Source organism: Odocoileus virginianus, unplaced genomic scaffold, assembly GCF_023699985.2.
Source record: "Odocoileus virginianus isolate 20LAN1187 ecotype Illinois unplaced genomic scaffold, Ovbor_1.2 Unplaced_Contig_36, whole genome shotgun sequence".
In the NCBI taxonomy this organism is placed as follows: domain Eukaryota; kingdom Metazoa; phylum Chordata; class Mammalia; order Artiodactyla; family Cervidae; genus Odocoileus; species Odocoileus virginianus.
Genome location: NW_027224353.1, coordinates 382,472 through 389,190, shown reverse-complemented (window position 1 = coordinate 389,190; position 6,719 = coordinate 382,472).

Sequence of the window (6,719 nt, the reverse complement as noted above, 5' to 3'; positions counted from 1 at the left end):
AGTTCACTTGTGGTTTCTCCTTTGACTACAGATCCTGGCCTTTTTTCTGTGTGTACTCCCTTGCTACCAAAACTCGTTCTCCCTGCAGCCCACAGAAGCACACACTAGGAGCCGGTCTCAGAGTGGGAGGTGGTTTGGATTGGCAGTTAGAACATCGCTGTTGCCATGAGGGCCTGCTAAGGGTCATCCTTGTGTGAGGATTTTCCAGTGACTCCTGGATGGGTTTCCTGCTAGAGGTCAGAACACAAGAGGGACCGCATCCATTTGGCAAATGATAGTATTCTTATCTGCCTCTCTCAGGAACCTCTTCCTCCTCCTAGTCCTGGGGGTTCCACCTCCATACTTGGTTCTGTGGGAGAGAGATGAGTTTTTATAGCAGTGTCCTGCAAACTAGGGAAGTCAGGAGCTCACACATGCTCTCCCATCTCTCAAGGGAAAAGTCACCATTGACTAGTTCAACAGCACACTGTGCCACCTGGGGGACAGGTGATGATGGCAAAGTTCTTCTTACCCTCTCCAGTGTGTCCAAACTTGTATATATCTTTTTTAGTTCGGTGAAGTGCTGGAAACTGTCCTTAGTAACTTGGACTTCTACAAAGTTGCCTTTATCTGCGGGTATCTGACCAAGTTAGCACTCTCTAGTTTTCCGTGATTGTGGCCAGAAAAAATTGAGCAGGTTCACAGATTCCTACTGGTTTTGCTGCTTATCTGAGTTCTGTCTGTCTGGTGCACAGGTGGGTGATACTCTTCCAAGGTCCTTATTCCTCCCAGATTCCTTGGCAGATGGAGATGGATTCAGTATCTTCCATTGAGATACCTTTGATCATAGATGGATGCTACGTTTTCATTCTTAAATGGTGGGGCAGATAGTAGGGACTCTCATAGAGCCTTGATGCTGACATCACTCACTGTAGGACACTTTACTTAATTATTCATCCTTTGAGAGAGATCTAGGTTGTTTCCAGTTTTTGACTTATGAATAAAGCTTTTATAAACATTTATGTTCAAGTTTTTATGTTGATACATATTTTTATTTCTCTAGGAATAATGTCTGAGTGCAGTTATTGGATTGCATGGTAGTTGCATGCTGAGTTATTTAAAAAAACTAAACTGTTTTCTAGAAGCTGCTTGTTTCATATTCCTATCAGCAATGTTTGAGTTGCTGTCCATTCTTACCAACATTTGGTATTGTCGCTAGTTTTTTTAGCCTCCAACTAATAAAAATAAATGGAAAAATAAATAAATAAAAGCTACACAGATAGATGTGATATCCGTTGTGGTTTTAATTTGCATTTTCCTAAAGTCTAACTAAGTTGAACATGTTTTCATGTACTCATTTGCCATCTGTATATCATCTGTGGGGAAATGTCCCTTTTTATCCTTTGCTCGTTTTCTAATTGGATCATTTTTACCTCGAGTTTTGACAACACTTTACACAATCTAACAAAGGATAGATACTATCTCTATTATATGTGTAGCTTGCATATATTTTCTACTAGTGTAGCTTGTATACATTTTGATTCTCTTAACTGTACTTTCACAGACCAAATGCTTTTAAGTTTGGAAGTACAGTTTGTCAGTGCTCATATAAATTATAAAATTTTGGGCTCCAAAATCACTGCAGATGTGACTGCAACCATGAAATTAAAAGATGGTTCCCTCGGAAGAAAAGCTATGACCAACCTACACAACATATTAAAAGGCAGAGACATTGCTTTACCAACAAAAGTCTGTCTAGTGAAAGCTATGGTTTTTCCAATAGTCATATGGATGTGAGAGTTTAAACATTAAGAAAGCTGAGTGCCAAAGAATTGATGCTTTTGAAATGTGGTGTTCGAGAAGATTCTTGAGAGTCCCTTGGACTTCAAGGAGATCCAACCAGTCCATCCGAAAGGAAGTCAGTCTTGAATATTCATTGGAAGGACTGATGCTGAAACTGAAGGAAGCTCCAATACTTTGGAGACCTGATGTGAAGAACTGCCTCATTGGAAAAGACCCTGATGTTGGGTAAGATTGAAGGCAGGAGGAGAAGGGGAAGACAGAAGATAAGATGGTTGGATGGCATCACCAACTCAGTGACCATGAGTTTGAGAAAGCTCCAGGAGTTGGTGATGGACAGGGAAGCCTTGGCATGCTGCAGTCCATGGGATCACAAAGAGTCAAGAGAGGCCTGAGCAACTGAACTGAACTGAACAGTATGACAGTACTTTTGTAAATGATACTTCTGGTGTCAAGTTTAATGTGAGGATTAACAGGATCTATGCCATTCTCTCAGAACATCCCACCCTCGCCCTCTCCCACAGAGTCCAAAAGTCTGTTCTGTACATCTGTGTCTCTTTTTCTGTTTTGCATATAGGGTTATCATTACCATCTTTTTAAATTCCGTATATATGTGTTAGTATACTGTATTGATCTCTATCTTTCTGGCTTACTTCACTCTGTATAATGGGCTCCAGTTTCATCCATCTCATTAGAACTGATTCAAAAGGATGAAACAGATCACCATCCCAGGTTGGATGCATGAGACAAGTGCTCAGGGCTGGTGCACTGGGAAGACCCAAAGAGATCAAATGGGGAGGGAAGCGGGAGCGGGGATCGGGATGGGGAACACATGTAAATCCATGGTTGATTCATGTCAATGTATGGCAAAACCACTAGAATATTGTAAAGTAATTAACCTCCAACTAATAAAAATAAATTAAAAAGAAAAGGATCTATGCCTTCCCTAGATCCCAGTGTTACTTTTATATGCTTTTTCTAAAATGAGGTAGGGGCTTCTCTGTTGGTTCAGATGGAAAAGCATCTGCCTGCAATGTGGGAGACCTGGGTATGACTCCTGGGTTGGGAAGATCCCCTGGAGGAGGGCATGGCAACCCACTCCAGTATTATTCTTTTCTTTTTTTAAATTTCCAGGTGGATTCTTTACTGACTGAGCCACCAGGGAAGCCTTATTTTTTTAAACTATAGTAACTATACCTTATAGATAGATTTCAAGTTATATATCTCTCCAAATTATAGAGGTACAGATAGATATAAAAAGATCCATAGATAGGTCCTAATTTTTAGTCATTCCATCATTATATCATGGTACATGATAAAATATTTCATCCCGTTAGTTACTTGTTTAATGTTACAATAATATGAATCTTATAGTCATGCTTATTGAGATTTAAAACCTGAATTTGACAATTATAGCTGGTCATACTTGCTTGTGCTATGATTTTCTCAAACTAGAAAATGAGGTTTAAAGTGAGAAAAATAGTATATTCAAAATCCCAGCAGGAGCCTAGCAAAAAAAAAACATGTTATCAATTATTTTATTACCTAAGAGTAAAAGTGTTTACCCTGTACATTTAAAAACCATTTTCTGATTATTTTTCTCAAATTTTTGATTGACAGGGTTGATTTGATTATGGAGGAAAAATGATCTGAGGTTAAAGTGAGGAAAGAATACAGTATCATTCATCAGTGCCTAATGGGTATGCAGAAACCATGACTAAACTTGTTTGCAGCTTTCCATATAAAATAAATGAATAATAAAATGAAAATCATAATAGCCTGATTATAAAAAAAAAACTGCTGTTGAAGTTTATTTGCACCCTTGATATACCTGAGGGGAAAATGTATTAGAAAATGATGAATTTGGGCTGCTTTTTTGTTGTTGCTGTTTTCCTATTATAGGTAGCCTCTGATACTCTAATCTTGGGTTTTCCTCAAGCTGTCACATTAAATAGAATCTGTTTATTCTGCCCCAATTATAACATTCCTAGAGTCCCACTTCAGAACTGCAGTGGACTGTTTCTAAAGGCAGTTAACCAGCGATCAGAGGACAACCACCTACTATTAAGCAGCACATCAGCAGATAGCACAGTGAAAGCAGTTTATTTTCTTAGCATTTTATCTGCCATCCCACGGAGGGAGATGCAATACTTATTGGTACTCGTTTCTCTTCATTGTAGAGGTAAAATGGAGCAAGGAGAATTATCTCAGATATAGTCCCTCAAAGAATTACACTCTCCAAAAGGCCTTGAGTACTCACTGTTTAGAGAATTTGAAATTAAATCTTTGGTGGAGCTGCATAAAATAGATCATGAGATTTCTTCTATTAGTGTATAAAATGTCCACGGAGAATCAAATGAAAGAAGTTATACTCTTTATATTTTATATACTATATAGTAACCATTTTTCTCATTGATTCAAATTCTGTGGTGAGTTTTAATTGTGCAATTTAAATATATTTGTTTAAATAAAAATTGTAGAAACAAATTGAACAGTATTTGTGATTTTTTTGGAGTGATTCTTTATAGCTTACCATTACTTCTGATGTATAATTTTTCAAAAGAAAACATTGGGGGAGAAATGGACCTGTTCATAATGAAATAGATGAACTTGTCAGTGATGGAGCCATGATTAGAAATGATATCCCCTGGATTTTGTCTGAGAACCTATTCCTGAACACTCTTTGGTTTTCATGTGTCCTTAATAATAAACCTACTTCCCAGTATCATAAACAAAGGAATTAAATAATAATAATAATAATAATAAGAAGAAGAAGAAGAAGAAGAAGAAGGTAAACTAATAGTGTTCTGGTAATGTTTAACTTGAGATATTCTAAGCTAACTAGTTCACTATAGATATGTTATTTTTTTCCTTCTTTTTGTGTCTAATTTGTTTTATTTCATTACTTAAGAGACACCCTGTGTGTAAATTATTGTTACTAGAGCAAATGACTGCTAACTATCAGAGCTTTATTAAACTTACTAGACAAAGGCCCAGTGAATGGCCTAATAAAAATAAAATACAAATCAAGATAATACTATTATCATTTCCTTAAATAATATAAGGTGATAATAAGCCAACAATAATATTTATCTGTAATAACTTACCTCAATTTATGTGATGATTTATCTGCACTCAAATTTGCTATTACTCCAAATGTTCATTTATACATTTAATTTCATATTTAATTTCATAATATTCTTATTTCCCTGTTAAGGTAGGAAGAAAATTGTACTCTATTATTTTTCTTTTTTTATTGAAGTATAGATGAGTTACAGCATTGTACATTTTCCTGTACTATATAGGAAAGTGCCTCAGTTATACACATATATACAATGTTTAAACTATTTTTTTCCATTATAGTTTATCACAGGATAGAGAATATAGCTCTACACATTAGGACTTTTCTCTTTGTCCATTCTAAATGTAATAGTTCACATCTACTCCCAATACCAAACTCCCAGTCCATCCTCTCCCTCTCACCCTACCCTTGGCAACCACAATTCTGTTCTCTATGTTTATGAATCTATTTCTGTTTTGCGAATAAGTTCATTTGCATCATATTTTAGATTCCACATATAAGCAATATTGTGTAAAACTTGTCTTTCTCTTTCTGACTTATTTCACTCAGTATGACAATCTCTAGTCCATTCATGTTGCAATAAATGGCATTATTTCATTCTTTTTTATGGCTGAGCAGTATTCCATTGTATATTTGTACCACATCTACTTTATCCACTTATCTGTCAATGGAATTTAGATTGTCTCCATGTTTCAGCTATTGTCAATAGTGCTGCTATGAAGATAGGTGTGCTTGTGTCTTTTTGAATTATAGTTATGTTTGTTTATCTCCCAGAAGTGGGATTGCTGTATCATATGGTAATTCTGTTTTTAGTTTTCTGGAAAATCTCCATACTGTTTAATAGTAGCCATACAAACTTACATAGAGTGTAGAAGGGTTCCCTTCTCTCCACACCCTCTCCTGCATTTGTTATTTGTGGATGTTTTAATGATGGCATTCTGACCTGTTTAATGTGGTTACTCACTGTAGTTTTGATTTGCATTTCTCAAATAAAACTGAAATATGAAACTCATAAGTGGAAGAAAAGCAATGACCAGAAACTAATTCTGAATGGGTCGAGATAATAATTTAGTGAAGAAATTTCTTCAAAGAAAACATTACAATTGTGTTCAAGGAAGGAAAGAAAATTATTCCATTATTGAATTAATAAATAAAAAATTAACATAAAACTTTTAAGAAAGAACCACATGAAAATTCTAGAGATAGAAGTTATAATAATAGTAATGAAAATTTCACAAGTTAGAATCAAAAGGAAATCTGAGTTTGTGGGAGAAAGAAGTAGTAAACTTAATTATAGATCAGTTATCACTCTGAAGAACAAAGAAATAAAGGTGAAAAGAAAATGAACAGAACCTCACAAATCTGTTAGAATATATGAAGTGTTCCAAAGTTTGTGTGAAGTCATAGTTTCAAAAGTTGTGGTGGGGAGGTAGAAATAAAACTCAAAATAATAATGGCTAAAAATTCCCAGATTAGTTTAAAACATTGATTTACAGCCCCATGAACTCAATAAATTCAAAGTGAAATAAAAGCAGCATACCACATTGTGGTACTCTAGATAAAACACTCCCAAAAGGTGTTCGTGTCTTAACCTCCAGAATCCGTTAATAAGTTACTTTCCATGGCAAAAGAGATTGCAGAAGTACTTGAATTAAGAATTTTGAAATATAAAGATTATCCTGCATTATCCATGATGACCAACCTACATAGCATATTAAAAAGCAGAGACATTATTTGCCAACAAAGGTCCGTCTGACCAAGGCTGTGGTTTTTCCAGTGGTCATGTATGGATGTGAGAGTTGGACTGTGAAGAAAGCTGAACACCGAAAAATTGATGCTTTTGAACTATGGTGTTGGA